Source organism: Castor canadensis, chromosome 5 (genome assembly GCF_047511655.1).
Source record: "Castor canadensis chromosome 5, mCasCan1.hap1v2, whole genome shotgun sequence".
Taxonomy (NCBI): domain Eukaryota; kingdom Metazoa; phylum Chordata; class Mammalia; order Rodentia; family Castoridae; genus Castor; species Castor canadensis.
In genome coordinates this window covers 83,175,760-83,193,314 of record NC_133390.1, presented here as the reverse complement: position 1 = coordinate 83,193,314, position 17,555 = coordinate 83,175,760, and the positions used below count along the sequence as shown (strand labels likewise).

The 17,555-nt window shown below is 38.5% G+C and overlaps 1 pseudogene; it reads right to left on the bottom strand.

Annotated features, from left to right (window-relative positions):
• Positions 1 to 13,070: 13,070 nt before the first annotated feature.
• LOC109691390 (peroxiredoxin-1 pseudogene) lies at positions 13,071 to 13,655 on the bottom strand (annotated as a pseudogene).
• Between the last annotated feature and the right edge of the window lie 3,900 nt (positions 13,656 to 17,555).

Sequence of the window (17,555 nt, the reverse complement as noted above, 5' to 3'; positions counted from 1 at the left end):
TAATTTAGCAACCACTAGCCACATATAGCTATTTAAATTTAAATTAATTAAAATAAAAATTCAATTTCTTACATTTCAAGTAACAACATATAGCCAGCAGGTACTTTATTAGACAATACAGATGAAGATTTCCATTATCCCAAAAGTTTTATTAGCACTTATTAAAAAGGAAAGTGAACATAGAAACTCATACTTTTCTTGAACTTAAAACAAGTGTTATCACAAAATGTATAAACTAGAATATAGAAGTTGAGGAGAGAATGCCATAGGCTCTCCCTCTTCAGTTCAGGGAGTCTTGGCATTGGAAATGACCTTTGACCTAGATCTGAAAAGATGAGAAGGAATTTGCTAAATTCAGAAGGAGCAAGGGAGGATATTTCATTTACAGTGAACAGCAGGTGCAAAATTGAAAATGCACAAATAGCTTGATAAGGCAAGGTGAGAAATTCAATGTTGCTAGAGAGAAAACAATGTAAAAGAATGAGGATGAGTGTGCTAAAAACTGTGCAAAGAAGTGACTGGTGGGGTAGAAAGTGTCTGGACATCATCCTTCAGTGATGGAAAGCCAATAAAAATATTTTAAGCAAAGAGCATAATGTAATGAAACTGACATTGTGTTAAGGACACCTACTAGCACTACTGATGCACAAAGCTCAGATTGGAGGGTATTATTCTCAGCAAGTGAAGACAAAAGCAGTGGTGAATGAGTTGAAAAGGAAGGACTTGATTTTAGAAATAATTCTATATTATATATATAAAGTTAAGATATAAAACTATAGATCAAATTCTGCTATTTAATTCAACTGAAGTAGTGATATGAACCAGGTAAAAGGAGAAGTGTGAGGGTGTGCTAGGTGGGGGTGGGTGACTCATCCTCTACTCACAGAGAATAGCCAGACATAGGGTTTGGATACATCTCTGTCCTATCGGACTAAGGCTCTGCTCTTGAGAAAGTAGTGTGTCCATCAGTACATTCAGAAAAATATTCTGTGACCTCTGTAACATTTGGACAATTGAAGTTAGAGAAAGGTGGACTTCTAGAAGTCCATTTTATTAAAGAAGCTCTTTGACTATTGCCTCTGTATTGAGAAGTACTGCCTTTCAATGCATCTATTTTGCCATTTTAGATTTCCATGCTGTACTCTGAGTTATCTTAACCTAGGCTATCTATATATTAATGGATAATATTATGAATACTTGAGGGGTGAGGCATTTAGAATTCATGTAACTGTGAGTCTTAGAAAAGTGTCTGCTATGGCTGATGGATGCCTTTTAGGAGTTGACCACAAATGATAAAGGCCTGTTCCCTTAATTGTGATGATACTTCTGATTCACATTTCACTCTCTTCAATTAAATGTTCAGGTTAATTCTGGTTTCTTGGAAAGGAACAGGAAATGTACATGGCAGTCAGTTCGCCCAATTAACCAAATGCACCATTCTTCTTTGTGAGCTTATCACTGAGCCTGGCCTCCTACTCAGTTGGGTAAACATCCTTTTCTTTTCCTTGTTTTCTGTCAAGATAGTACTTTCTTAATGACTTCCTGTTTTGGAGGAAAGTCTTCTAGAAATCAAACATGAAATCAAGCAGGAGATATCAAGGCTGGCTGAGGTGAGAGAATTTAAAGTTCTAAAATTTGGGATATGGGGAGTTTAAGAAGTAGAGGAATATCCTGGGCCATCAGCCTGTTATCTGCTCTCTCCCCTTAGGGCTGTCTGTGGTGATAGGACCCTGATGGACAAAGCACTTCCCATGGAAGTTACCACCTATAACCATATGGAAAACTAACTAGTATGTAAGCTCCTCTTCTTGCCAGGTACTGGTGACGCACACTTGTAATACCAGCTATTTGGAGGCTGAGATCAAAGGATCTTGGTTCAAGGCCCACCCGGGCAAATAGTTCAATAGACCCCCCATCTCCAAAATAACCAGAAAAAAATGGACTGGAGGCTTAGTTCAAGTGGTAGAGTACCTGCTTAGGAGGCCCAAAGCCTTAAGTTCCAACTCCAGTACTACATACACAAAAAAAGTCATACATGAATATTCATATGGTTTTAGTTTAATTCATAATAACCCCAAGCTGAAAACACTCAAATGTTCATCTAAATGTAAATGATAAACAGATTGCTATATATTCACTCATTCAATAACCAACCACTCAGCAATTAAAAGGAACAAACTTCTGTAATGAATCAAGGTAAAAAATGTTGAGGTCAAAAAAAGCTAGACTTAACTATAAATACTGTGTGATTCTGTTTATATGAAGAAGTAGATTGTGCAGAATGAATTTATGATAATAGAAATAAGACCAGTGGTTGCCACATAAGGTTGTAGTGAATGGGAATTGACTGCAAATGAACATGAAGAAAATCTATATTTTATTTTATTTTTGTGGTACTGGAGTTTGAACTTAGGGCCTCATACTTCCTAGGCAGGCGCTCCACCTGTCCTTTTTTTGTGTTGGGTATTTTTGAGCTAGGGTCTTGTGAACTATTTGCCTGGGTTGGCATCGAACCGTGATCCTCCTGATGTTTGCCTCCTGAGTAGCTAGGATTACAGGTCACTGGTGCCAGCTGGAAAGTCTATATTTTAATGCAATGGTGATTATGTGAGAATGTACACTTTTCAAAACTCATTGCATTACCCACTTAAAATGTATGCATTTTATAGTATATAAACTTGATAAAAACACTGTGAGATATGTAATATTGTGAATGTATTTAGCTGTACTTACTTTTTTTGGCAGTACTGGTTTTGAACTCAGGTCTTTGCACTGCTATGCAGACACTTTACCACTTGAGCCATGCCTCCAGCTCATTGACCTCTTCAAATAATTGAAATGGTAAATTTTATGAAATATGCATTTTATGACAATAAAAATCACAATGAGGTACAGTTTTCAAACATTATAATATTTGATTAAAAATTCAAACACAAAATTGAGATAGTACAATTATTCAGTCTGTACCCATCATACATTTTCTAGATTCAAGCATTATTGAAACGAATATGGCAAAATTTTAATCACATTTGTGTGGAGTATATTAAATTTATAATTATATGTATTATTATAATTATTAAGCTAATTAATATTTATTATACTTGAGCAAATCAATAATTCATTAATATCATTTATTTACCCAATACTCAAATTTTCCTAATCCCCCAATTTCACTTTTATTCTAGTTAGGGTTTAATCAAGAAGACTGTCTTGTTCTATCTTTTTAGACTCATTTAATCTGAAATAGTGCTATAGTTTGGATCTTGAATGTTCCTCCAAAAACCTTTGGTCCCCAGCATGGTGCTGTTGGGAGGTAGACATGTTAAGAGGTGGAGCTAGCGGGAGGTCTTTAGGTCAAGGGGATGTGCCCTCAAAGGTGACTGTGGAACCCCAAACCCCTAACTCCTCTCTTTTGTTTCCTGGCAATGATATGAGCAGCTTCCTCTGCCATGTGCTCTTGCTGTGATGTGCTGACTCACCACAGCCAGCCATGGACTGAAACATCCAAAACTGTGAGCCCAAATAACCCGAATTAGTAATAATAACAGAAAGTTACTTTCCTCCTCCATGATACTGACTTTCCAAGGCACCAAGCCAGATGGGAAGCAATCCATACTTTGAATTTTTCTGTTTCCTCATAGTATCATCTACATTGTTACTTGATCCCTTTTGCCTCTCTTAAAGTGGAAGCTTTACTAAGGGTTTGATTATCAGATTAAAATATCTGACTAGAATTATTCACATATGCAGTTAATATTGCATCACATCTGGGAGACCATTATGCCAGATTGTCCCATTGTTAGTGGTGCCAAATTTGGTCACTGAGCTAAGGTGGTGACAGCTGCATCTCTCCATTGTAAACATCATTTTTCTTTCTTCACAATTTATAAGCAATGGTTTTAACATCTACTCATGATCTGTGCTGAACTCAATTGTTTCTTTGGGGGTGGGATAACATTTGAAACCTACTAGAGTGCCAAAATTTAAAAAATCGGATAGTGGAAGTACAAAGCTGTAAGAACTTTTTTCCATGGTTGGTGGCATGTATGATGATTCAATCACTTTGGGAATCGATTTGGCATCATTTGGTAAAGCTGAAGAGGCTCATACTTTATAATTCCTTCTTTCTTTCTTCAATGAAATTCTCATGCAGAGAGCTTTATGCAGGGAGCCATATGCAAGAATTTTCAGAGCAGTATTGTTTTGTAAGAGCAAAACTTGGAAACAACTTAAATGTGCATCCAAAAAAAAAAAAAAGGAATGAATAAAATGTTGTAAGTCAAACAACAGAATATTATAATAAGATATTGATATCAAAAGACCTAAAAGCACAGACAGACATCAATTAGCCTGATGAACCTCACTGCCATTATATTCACATATATTTCAAGAGAAAACATGCGGGGATTTTGATTAAACATAATGGAGTTAATACATGGATTTACCTCTACTTTTTCTCCAAATTCCACTAAAACTACCGCCAAAAAAAAGAGGTATCCATATTTGCATATAAACAAATAAGAAAGTAAATCTTGAAGGCATAAAAAAATGATAATGATTTAGCAGACTGGAAAATTAATCTTAAAATGCCAGAGGGGAATGGAAAGAAGCATTATATATGTTTTCCAAAACATGCAAAGGCTTCAAGAATTGGTGGCACCTAGTATCTTTTGAAACAGGAAGGTTGGTTTTAATTCTACTCTAAACCATGTTGCAGCGAGAGTGCTGTGCTCTACTCTGGCAGAAGATTGAGAGATTGAAACACAAGGCTGAGGTGTAGGAATGGAAAAGTGGTACACATTCAGCGTTGGACAAGATACCTGCAAAAGTAACTCAGAAATCAACAATGGGACACAGTCATGGAGGCCTACACAGTGTGCAGTGTAGATTGGTAGAATAGAGAAGATGGACATACTAGAAATCTGAGAAGGAAAATCAGGTAGAGTGGGAGTAGGAGAGAAAGAATGATTTGCAGCTTTGGAGCTGAAGTTCTAGGCAATGAGTAAGCCTTTGTTTTCTTTTCAAGGGCATCCTGCTGAGAGGCAGCTCCCTCCTCCTCCTTCCCTGCCCCCCTCAAGGATCAGGCCATTCCCTGAGGTCTTGTGATTAGGGGAGAGGGCTTCACTGTTCCCCATTGTTAACATTGACCAACAGAGAAAAGCTACCCAGGGTAGAATCTTTGTGATTATCATATGAAGCATAACAAGCTAAACTGCAAGGGCAATGGGAAACAAGGATGGATGGCATGAGGTAGAGCTTTAATAGCAGAAGGCACCCTGCTGTGTCTGATCTGCCCTTGTCAGCCAGACACCTGATGCAGGGTCTTCACCCACACCTAGAGGACTTTAACGCAAGAGGAAGGAGTTGAGAATGATAGGCACTGTATCCGGAGACACCCAGATCAGTGGGGAACATTATACCTATTAGCAGTCAATCCTTGTTTCTCCCAAATCCTCCAGCCCTAGGCTACTACTGGTCTGTTTTTTGTTCCTATAGATTTTCTTGGTGTGGATATTTCCACAACTCATAGAAATGGTGAAAATTGAAAGTCTCCAGTACTGCTGTTGGGAAGGTATGGTATGACTACTTTGGAGAACAGTCCAGCAGTTCTTCAAAAGATTAAACATGAAGTTATCACTCCTAGAAATAGACTCAAGAGAAATGAAAATAAGTGTACACAACACTTGTACACAAATGTTCATAGCAGCAATATTTCTAATAGTGCAAAACAAAACCAACCCAAATATTCGTCTAATGAATGATTAAGCCAAATGTATCCATATAATAGAATATTAAGCAATTAACAGGAGTGAAACTCTGGTACATGGATGAACCTTGGAAACATTATATTAAGTGAAAGTAGCCAGTCAGAAAACATCACAAGGTTTAACAAGCTGGTGGATTCAGCCATAGAAATTTATTTTCTCACAGTTCTGGAGGCTGAAAGTCCAATATCAAGTTATTGATAGGATTGGTTTCTCCTGAGAGCCACGAGGGAGGATCTATTCCAGACCTCTGTCCTTGGCTTATAGATAGCTTTTTCTTTCTTTGTAGTCACACTATATTCTTTCTACATATCTGTGTCCAGATTTCCTTTTCTTATAAGGTTTTGAGTCATATTGCATCGGGGTCCACCCTAATGGCTTCATTTTAACTTAATCACCATGGTAACAATCCTGTCTGTAGATTCAGTTATATTCTGAACTACTAGAAGGTTAAGATGTCTACATATGAATTTTGGGGACTCACAATTCAGTGCACAGCATATCTTTTGAAGAGTAGAAGTTTTTAATTTTGATGAAAGTCAATCTATCTATTCTACTTTTGTCACTTGTGCTTTTGGTATCATATTTAAGACATTATTGCCCAGTTGAAGGTCATGAAGATTTATTCCTACTTTTCTTCTAAGAGTTTTACCATTTTAGCTCTAATGTTTATATCTTGATCTATTTTGAGTTAAGTTTTGTGTAGCAACATGAGTTCAGTTTCATTCTTTTGCATGTAGATATACAGTTGACTCAGTTCCATTTGTTGAATTGTTTCAGCACCTTTGCTGAAAATCAGTTAATTATAAATATGAAAATTTATTTCTAGATTCTCAATTCTATTACATTGATCTATACATCTGTCCTTTTGCTGTACCATGCTATCATTTTGTAACTAGTCTCCCAACTTTGTTTTTCTTTATCAAGATTACTTTGATTCTTTAGGGTTCTTTTGTAATTCCATTTTAATTTTGGGATCAGTTTGTCAAGTCTATAAAGACTTTATATCTTTGATTCATTTTCTCTATCAGGATTTATGTATTTTTAGACTTTAAAAAATTCTGTATATATTTGGGTACTCATGCATAATTGATTGAATACTTCTACAAATATCTTCTTCAATCTGTAGCTTGTCTTTTCCCTTTTAAATGATATTTAGTTTTACAGAAGTTTTGGCATGTATTCATTTATTTACTTATTTTGGTGGGACTGGGGTTTGAACTCAGGACTTCAAGCTTGTGAAGCTGGCACTCTACTGCTTGAGCCATGCTTTTAGCCCCTTTGTGAAAAAATTCATGATGGTCTCATGAGTATATACTTATGTTGAAAAACATCAGATTATGGGTAGGTGTGGTGGTTCACACCTGTGATCCCAGCACTAAGAAGGTAGAGGCAGGAAGATCATGAGTTCAAGGCTAGCTTAGGCTACATAGTGAAACCCCATCTCAAAATATTCAGATTGCACACTTTAAGCCTATGCAATTTGTAGTATATTAATTATACAGCAATAAAACTGTTAAGGAAAAGGAATGAGAGGTGTCCCACTGTATTAGTTAGCTTTCTATTACTGTGGCAAAATACTTGAGATAAGTTAATGTAAAAAAATGAAAGGTTTATTTTGGCTCACAGTTTTAGAAGTTTCAGTTCATGGTCAAATAGTGCCATTGAGTTTCTGACAAGTCATTACATCATTGTGGAAGCACATGGTGGAGGAAGCTGCTCACCTTATGTGGCTGGGAAGTGTGTGTGTGTGTGTGTGTGTGTGTGTGTGATAGAGAGAGAGAGAGAGAGAGAGAGAGAGAGAGAGAGAGAGAGATTGAGAGAGAGATTGAGAGAGAGGGGAGGGGCAGGAGTCTCAATATCCCCTTCAAGGGCACACTCTTAATGACTTAATTTCCTTCCACTAGGCTCCACTTCCTAAAGGTTCTACTATTCCCAATACTTCCAGGGGCTGGGGACCACATGTTCAATTCATGGGCCTTTGGATGACATTCATAATCCAAACTATAGCACTCTCCTTAAGTGGTCAAAGCTCTTCCATTTACTCCAAGAAGAGGAGTTCCACACTGGTTGGATTTCAGCCTCCTTTCTCCTGGTCAAGTGTCATTGTATGTGTCACAGCCAACTCCTGTACACTCAAACTATGCAAAGGCATTAGCAACCTCTGACAACTTGCTTCTTGTCTCCATTATTTTATACCCCTTGTTCTAAGTTAGTTATCTCTTTGCTCATAACTTCTTCCTGCTTCTTACCCTTTTCCTTAATTTTTTTCTTTCAAAAATGCACTTATTTTAGAGGTAATCTCTCTGGGTATTTGTTTAAAAAGTCCTCATTTCACTCTCATTCAGAATGAGTTTAGTTTGAGTTGTATCTGTTTAAAAATTCCTTTAATTTCTGAATATTTTTTGTCACTCAGAGAGTTCAAATATTTTGCTGTTCATTCATAAATAATCTGATTTTTTCTCTGATTTTCTTTAAAATTTCTCTTTCTTTGTTGCTCTATGATTTGATTACAGTATTATTTGAATATGCATTCATTTTTATTTATCCTGCTTTCCTCTCATTTTGCTTCTTGAATTCAAGAATTTATGGCCTTTTATCAATACTGGGAAATTGACAAAATGGCTAAGATGTCATTTATTATTTCTTTGAGTAATGCCTCTCCTTATTGACATTATTCTGTAACTCTTATCAGACATACCTGTTAGTGTTGGAAAAGGCAGTCTTATATACACAGCCATTTTGACCCTTGCTTGGCCACGTAAGAGTGAGCCTTTTTGTCTGTAACACTTCCTTTTTGAAAGACAAATACTCCTCACAGCCTGTATCAAGATTATCAACTTCTGTGAAAATACCTTTCCCTGTTTCAGGCTCAATGAGTGATCCTTTGTTCTACTTAAGAGTTTACGTCAATGGGCTTCATTCACAAATCCCCAGCTCTCGGTACTTGAGATTACACAGGGGAAGGATTAGGTCCTAAAACTGCAGCCCAAGAGAAGGGTGTGCATAATGGTGCACTAAGCCAATCACCCCATGTCAGCTTTTAGGAGGATCTAACAGACCATGGGGGACCATTGATGCTGAGCTTGCTCTGTCTTTTCTCTGGGTAAGTAAAGCATCATTCTATCTAGTGCTTGATTATGTTATGTTTTCCTTGATGACTCTGACACAAAGATGCAATGGACCAAAGTATTTAGAGTTCTCCCCTGGGATTGACAGTTGGTTCATGGTATATTTGACTTTTAAGCCATGTCATTCTGTGCTCTACTATGTCCCTTAACATTTCATATTTTCTTTTTTTTAATTCTTTGCATTGTGAGTGATTCCTCAGATGTATCTTTCATTTTAATAATTCTCTCATCAGCTATGTTTATTCTGGTATTTAAAATATCTATTGTTTTAAATTTTAATAACTAGAATTGTGAATAAAATATCTATTAAGGCAATGATTTTTCTCTTTTGTTCATTGATATAGTCTTAGATTATGATATATTCTAACAGATACTCAAAAATTGTTGAATGAACAAATGAATGCATTTTTTATTTCTAGAGTCTTATGTAAGTCATTTTCCTTTTGAGTTACATTTTTGGATCTTTAAACTCTTCAAACTCACTTACTCTGTATACAAATGGTCTATGATTTGAAGTTCTTGGAGTATAATCCTGTTATTTCTCATAACTGCATACTCGCATGATTGATTAGTTCATTATGTCTTATGACATTTGCTTGTTGCCTTATCTTTAGTAGGGCTTTATTTGTGAGGCTCACATTCTGCTTGAGTTGAGGGCATGGCCCTCCAGAAAGGATTTCATTTATTTTTGCTGGGTATCTGCATGGTGTTGAAGGCCAGGGACCACTTTTATATGTTTATATTTAAACCTCAACATGCACATAATTTGGGGGGGGACCTAAAAACTGCACTTTCCCAACAATAACATAGATGTCTAGTAGGACTTTCGGATGGAAAGGCAAGGAGGAAAGCAATCATAATTTGTAGTTCAAGATGTACTATCTGAATTGTTCCATATATGGCCTGCTTGCTTTAGAGAATTAATACTATAATAAGCATCCATAATAAGACCCCAGAACAAAGGCTATAAAATCAATGATATCTACAGCTAACATGGCTTCTCCAATTACACCTTTTTGTGTCTGTGCACCTGAGACAACAATAATAAATTCTGTGTTTATAATTGCTTTACATAATATGTATAACCTGTAATCTTTAAGGACTTATTTTTTTTTCATTTAGTAATATATTGCTAAAATACAAAATTATTTTTCCTCTTCTTGCTGAGGAATATTTGGATTTTTCAGCTATTCGTTACTGTGAGGAAGGCTGCTATGAGCATCCCTGTACATGTTACATCTCTTGTTCATGCACAATTGTCTGTTTTGGGAATTTCCCTGCAAGTGAAGTTTCTAGGTCATGAATGGTGAGTGGATTTTCAACTTTAGATGGTAATGCCAAGCCATTTTCCGAAGTGATTGCACAAATTTATATTCCCATGTGCAGTGCATAAAAGAGGACCCACACTTATTCTCTCATGTGCATTATCATACTTTGAAATTTTTGCCAGTCAAAGCATTAGACACTGTCTTGTACTTTTGAGTTATTGGTTCAGTGACTGTATGGGTACATTGAAATCATGCCCCGTAAGTCACAGGGGTAGTGAGCATATGTTACAAATGCTCAGGAGAGACAAGGGTAAGGCAGATGAATTGCCTTGTTTCTGTTTAGGGCGCTTTCTAACCCATGTGAATGATCTTAATACCCACTTTTCAAGGGTATGAGTCCCTTTCTCTTTTCATTGTGGCAGCTTAAAAGTCACATCCCTAGCTAACTGAGGCAGTCTCCAAAGCAGCCTCAGCCTGCAATCATGATTATTGCTTTGGTTATCCTTCTCTTTGTTTTTGGCCTCTGGTGATTTATTTTAATTTTCTGTTAGTTCAGCTCTTCAATTACAAGAATGCGTATTGTTTTTTCCAACTTCTTTTTGGAGGTTTTGTAGTGGAAATTATTTAAGATTATCTAGTCTGGCATTTCTGGAAATATAAATCTCAATGGTACTCCTCTATTATCAGCTACTGACACATATAATCCTTGTAGGGCAGGAAATCCTGGAAGTTTGTCCTCAGTCACTGCACTGAAGGACAGGAGACAATGTCTTGCTATGTGTTGGTTGCTCTGTATCTGGGCTGCTAACTTTCCTTCTGTGTAAGAGGGAATCAGCAACATTGGTAGCTCTGCGAATCATTCCACATTCTTTCCTGCCACGTGCAGCCAGTAGTTCTGTGACCCATTTTGTGACTGCTCTTTGTCACTGATAAGAACCCCTCATTAATCCCACATATTCTGTGTGAGGATTGTGTCAACAGTAGTCTATAATGATTGAAACTGGAAGTTATTAATAAGTCTATATTGCTGGTCAATAAGGATTGGGTGTAGTTGGCTGAGACCCATCTGTTTGACAAGGTAGGAGAGTAGGAAGGTTTCTACCTGGGAAACTATAAAAAAGATGTGAATAAAGAAGTAGTATGTGAAATACTTATTTATCCTATTTATCACAGACATTGCACAGGCCAAAATAAATAAATAAATAAATAAATAAATAAATAAAAGGAGGCCAGGTGTAGTGGCTCAAGACTGTAATCTTAGCTATTCAGGAGGCAGAGATAAGGAGGTTCACAGTTCAAGGCCAGTCCAGGAGAAAAAAGTTTGTGAGACCCCATCTCAACCAATGGCTAGGTGTGGTGGTATGTGTCTATCAGCCTAGCTGCAAGGGAAGCACAAAAGGAGGATCATGGCCCAGTCTCAGAAATAACCAAAGCAAAAAGGGCTGGGGGTATGGCTCAAGCGGTAGAGAGCCTGCCTAGTGCTGAGTTCAACCCCTAGTGCCACAAAAATAAATGAATGAATGAATAAGTAAATTAATAAATAGTGGAATCTCAAAAACGCTACATGACTTGCCTAGAATCACACAGCTGGCTAGTGACTGAGTTGCAGTACAAGACATCTGCAGATGTCCTCTTTCCCTGGTTCCTCACTGACTCTGGTAAATGGGAATGTTATATGAAATACCACTGTGGCACAAACTTTGTGACACTCCTTTCATCAAGAAGGAGGGGTCTTGAATATGGATAGACCTGTGATGACTTCAATCAATAGAGTGAGACCTTGATTTTTTTTTTTTTTTGATAGTACTAGGGTTTGCACTCAGGGCCTCATACTTGCTACACAGGCGTTTTACTACTTGAGCCACTCCACCAGTCCTATGTGAGACCTTGAGAATCAGAATTCGTGAGAATCAGAATTCCATACCCTTTATAATTTATCATTTGTACTAAGCACACCTTCTTGAGGTCCTTGTTTCTAAGAGTACTTGGTTTTTCAATATACAATATGTGAGCATCAACCCGAATGCCCCCTGTAAGGCTGTCTTCCCCACAGGACTGAGCCCGGCATACAATCTTTTCATCAGTACCATATCTCTTCCAGTCAGACATTGACATAGCCAGCTTCCTCTCTGGAACTGTTGATACATCTATGTATACAGTTACAGGTGTGTATGAATGTGAATTCTAGCACAATCAGGGTGGAAGAGTCTACTGAGTCAGTGGAAGGCGGAAAGAGTCTGGCAATTTAAACATATACAGGGTACTGAAGAACTGAAGAACAGAGTCCAGGGAACCTGAAACCTTGCAGATGTAAGTGGAGGCAGGAATCAGGATAAGATTTCTTCTTGTGAATAGGTTGAGGCCTCTCTTCCTGGCTTCTGCTCTTTTCAATATCTGCCTCATCAGAGCTTGTCCAGTATTATTGTCATGATTACTCAAAATGTCCTTGAGACATTTCTCTCACTGTGGGCCTGATCTGTTCTTGAGGTAACAAATTCCTGAACTTTTCACCATTTCATATCTCCAAAGTCCAATTAAATCATAAGAAAATTGTCTTCAGGAAATATGCTTATTCATTCATTTGACTTTGTCCATCTATTATCACAGTCTTATGTGCTGTAGGGACTTCAGACTTCTTCTTGCCCAGAGACCTCATTTTACAAATGAGAAGATTGGAGCCTCAGGTTGAAGGAGTGACCTATAATAGCAAGATCTACAGAGGTCATTCGTGGTACCTATGAAAAGGCCAACGAGTAGTGACATTGAATGGACTTGACATCCTTAGTGAGTAGACAAAATATTCAATGGTACCTTCTCCACTAACCTTAGGGTACATACACTAGACACTTACTTGAAAGATTAGATCAGGATGCCCACTGCAGGCCACTGCCAAAATGACCAAGTGCTCACTTCTGCTTAGAGAAATATTCTTTGTTTTTCTAGAAATCAGACTGGATGGTATCATCGCCAGGCTTCCAGCCAGCTGGGCACAGTTCCCTATGTTTGTCTGTGAACTAGTCTCAGAATCTCACCCACAGAGCAGCCAACAGGAAGGTCATTTATAGAGTTCTGCCAAAAGATATTATCTGCATAGATAATAAAGAGGCTCCTGAATGAGATAATGTCATCAGCCTTTAAGACCCTATGATCCTGAGCAATGGTGTGCTTGGGATCTGATACCAAAGGATTGGTCATGGGTTTCAGGCCTCCTTGTTATTGGGTGCATTGATCTGTGCCAGACAGCAAAAGTGAGAATCCACAGAAGCACCAGTCACGTCACTTGGTAGTTGAATTTCTTAAATTCTTCTGCCCTATCAGTGAAAGCAGTGATCTCACAGGGCACACAAAGGTACAGTCAAGAGAGCAAAAAAGAACATACACATTTCCTTTGTAGCCAAAAAGGTGATTTCTTTGAACTGACCACCTGGCATAACAGCTGTGGCTTTGAGGTTGAGGGCAGGGTGCCCAATTTTGGCATTTCCTGAAGACATCTTGCTATCACAGTTTCAACTTAGAAGTATCCAGGTCAGAAACCACCCTGACCAGGCTGAATGAAGATGGCAAGAGACTTGTTCAGCTCACAGTTTTGGAGGCTGAAAGTCCAAGATTGGGTAATCCCATCTGTTTGGCCTCTGGTGAGAGCCACCTTGCCTGTGTCATAACATGGTGAGACAGGAAGCCAGAGAAGAGAGGCCAGTCTTGCTTTATTTTTAAATAACAACTTGTTCTCTTGAGAACTCACCAGGGTCTTTATGAGAACTGCATTAATCTCTGAAAAGTGCAGCCCCCACTGACCTAATTACCTCCCATTAAGCTCTGCCTTATAAAGTTTCCCCTACCTCTTTAAAACAATTTTTTTTTTGTTTTTTGATGTAGAGTAACCCTATGTAGCTTAGTCAGGATTCGAACTTGTTACGTAGCCGAGGCTGGCCTTGAACTCACAATCCTCCTGCCTCAGTCTCCACATGTAGAGATTACAAATGTATACCACTGTTCCAGGCTCCTTCCCCATCCCTTACTTCTGCCTCATTCTGGAATAATCTAACACACAAATCTTTGGGAGACACACATTTAAATGATCTCCAGACCTATAAATATGGATGTGCTTATAAACAATATGATTGTTCATGTGTGTTCATAGTGTTTAGAGGGTATGTTTAGGGAGAACTTTGCAAAGATTTTTAAGAAAATATTAGCAATGGTTACTTCTGGGGGATTAGTATTATGTTCTTTTACATTTTTCATTATATTCTGTATATTGCTAGAAGTTGCTACATGAAACTTTCTACTATAATTTAAAAAATCAATAAAATTACTTTCACTGGGTGGGGCATGGTGGATCATGCCTGCTATCCCAGCTACTCAGTGGCTGAAGATCAGAAGGATCACAGTGTTAGGACAGCATGGGTAAAAGTTAGTGAGAGCTCATCTCAATGAATAAGCCAGGAGTGGTGGGGCACACCTGTAACCCTATAATGGAGGCAATAGGTAGGAGGATTGAGGTCTGAGGTCAGCCCTGGGAGAAAAATGCAAGACCCTACCTAAAAAATAGCTAAAAGGTGTGGCTCAAGTGGTAGAGCCCTTGCTTAGCAAGTATGAATCCCTGAGTTCAAACCCCAGCACTGCCAATAAATAAGTAAACACAATAAAGATAATCTAAAGTCATTTTGCTTTGTTTTATCTCTCTTTGTGAGAACAGGTTTGTGGGAGAGAGGAGAGTCTGGAGGTGACCTGAGTGGGTCATTCCCGTGGGTACTAGAGTGAAGCCAGAAGCAGGAGTGGTCATCCCCATTTGTAGACCTGTCCACGGAAGTTGAGGCTATCCAGGAACATTCCTTCTCACTTCCCACTGGAGGGCTTGCCTCACCACTTGTTGCTCTGAGCGTGCAATATCTTACACCCTTCTGCATGCTTACCATGGCTTCTGAGCTATGCTAGAATGGCTAAAAGAGCTAGATTATGAGTGTCACTGTGACAACCTGGTGATGGTGATTTTAATGGTTGTGAGCCAGGAAAAGCAGCCTATGGTATTAAAGAGTGGGAAATGTTCCGGGTGGCAGGAGGACAAGATGTCACAGGCTGTGGGGTAACAAGTAGCTGGGCCCAGTAATGCAGTGTTCTCCCTACACTCCATGAAGAGCAGGAGAAGAAAAATCCTCACAATTTCAATCTTCAAGTTGAATAAAAATTTAAACATGTGAAGTCGCTCAACCTTATCTATAATAAGATACCATTTTCATCTACCATATTAGCAATGATCAAAAATTCCAATGATACAATATATTGGTAATGTTAAGGAGACATGGAAACGTTGGCTATAATTTTTTGGGAAGGCAATTAGGCAGTTCTCCCAACATTTTAAATCTATTTATTTTTGGCCAGTCATATTCCACGTGTATGAAGTCATATGTATGCAAGATTACCCATTGTAACATTTTCTGTAACAGCAAAAATTTGGAAACAACTTGAAATCTGCTAATAAAGGACTAAATAAATTGCCAAACACTGAAGCAATAGAATAGTTTGTGGTCTTTCAAAAGAATAAAATAGCTCCATGTGTACTCAACTGAACGATCGCTAAGATGCAGTTTAAATAAGAAAAAAGTGAAATGTGTAATAGTATTTATGATCTATTAAAGGTGTGAATAAGAAGGGATATATATGTATGGTATACATACTCATATATATGATTACATAAGTATAAAAGTTTGTTGCTAGGGCTGCCCAAGTGCTGCAGACCAGGTGGCTTATCAACGCAATTATTTATCACAATTCTGGAGGGTAAAATTTCAAGATCAAGATGTCCTCAAGCTTTTTTTTCTTCTGAGACCTCTCTCTTTTTGGCTTGTAGATGGGTACTTGTTCCCTGTGTCTTCACAGGGTCTTCCCTCTGTGTGTCTGGATCCTAATCTTTCTTACACAGATATCACATTGGAGTAGGGACCACCCTAATGACATTTATTCTTAATCACTTCTTTAAAGATCCCATTTCCAAATGTACCTCAGCCACATTTTGAAGTAGTGGGAGCTGTGACTTTAACATATGAATTTGGGATGAAGAAGGAGACACAGTTAGCCCATAAGAAGAAGGTACACAGTTACTCTCGTGTGCCTCTGGGATGTTTGACAAACAGCTGTGACCAGGCTGCTCCTGCAAGAGGAAGGCTGGTGAGCAGGTAAAGGGGAAACACAATTTCTACCATTTTGATTTGAGGTTCATGTCCTATGCACATAATACATATTATAAAACTTAAATTAGATAAAAGTAGGGGGAAATGGACTATTTCCCTTCTGCTCTGAATTTTAAACATTCCTTCTTAATCTTTGCGATAATTGAATGCTTTAGGCATTAAAATCAGCCAGAAAGGTCTTGTTCTGCATCCTTTTGAGTGTCTCTAACCTGGAAAAGCCTTTGTCTTATGTAACTCCCAGTAACAACCTACGGAGACTTGTCCCACATAAAACTATGCAACCTATGCCATAACAGATTTCTTTATACCAGCTACATGGAACCATGGTGGGAATTCTCTTAGGGATGCCCCCTCCATGTTCAGGGTGACTGCCCTGTGTTCCTGGACCCCTTGCTCACTCATGCGGCAACCCTTCCCCTCCCTCCCGCCCCAACACTCCTGGGATTCCTGGAGAGACTAAACCTGGTAGGGCCCAGCCAGAGTTTCACTCTAGTCCTGGGGTGACCCTCTCCAGATGTCCAGGGCCTTTACCTCCTATAAGATTTTGCTCCATCACACTTCTTCAAGGATACCTGCCTACATTGGCTGGTATATCTGTGCTGACCAGCTGCTTGCCTCTCTCCACCCCACCTCACTCCTTTGGTTTTGATCCCATTCAATGCTCTACTTTTTTGGTATATTTCTACAGCACTTATTACCTTCCAACATGCTGTCTGTTTTTCTTGTCTGTCTCCTCCACTACAATTGTACCCCATGAGGCCAGATAAATCCCAAGCATCTAGAATCATGCCTGGCACATAGTAGCACTTGGTAAATATCAGTTGAATGACTGACTGAACAAATGAATGCCTGGTCAACATGTGCTTGCCTTTTCTCCCCTCTGTAGTGAAACTCAAACCTCCATTTATTATGGTGACAACAGTTAACTATAGTCACGTCACCTCAAGTTCAGACTCCTAAGCACATGACATGTTTATCTCATTATCTTTATGGTGCCTTGTGATGAAGACATCAAGAATATGCTTATTTTTAGGATGTGAGGGCAATCTGGTTACGACATCTGTCACCCCATTGATTGCCAGGGTTGATTCAGCTGATCTGGCTGGCTAGGTGGGTGTCCCCATCCTCCCTCACTGCTCCATGTGCATCCCTCTGTAAGCTGCAATCTCAGTCAAAGAGGATGACCATTCCCAATAGAGG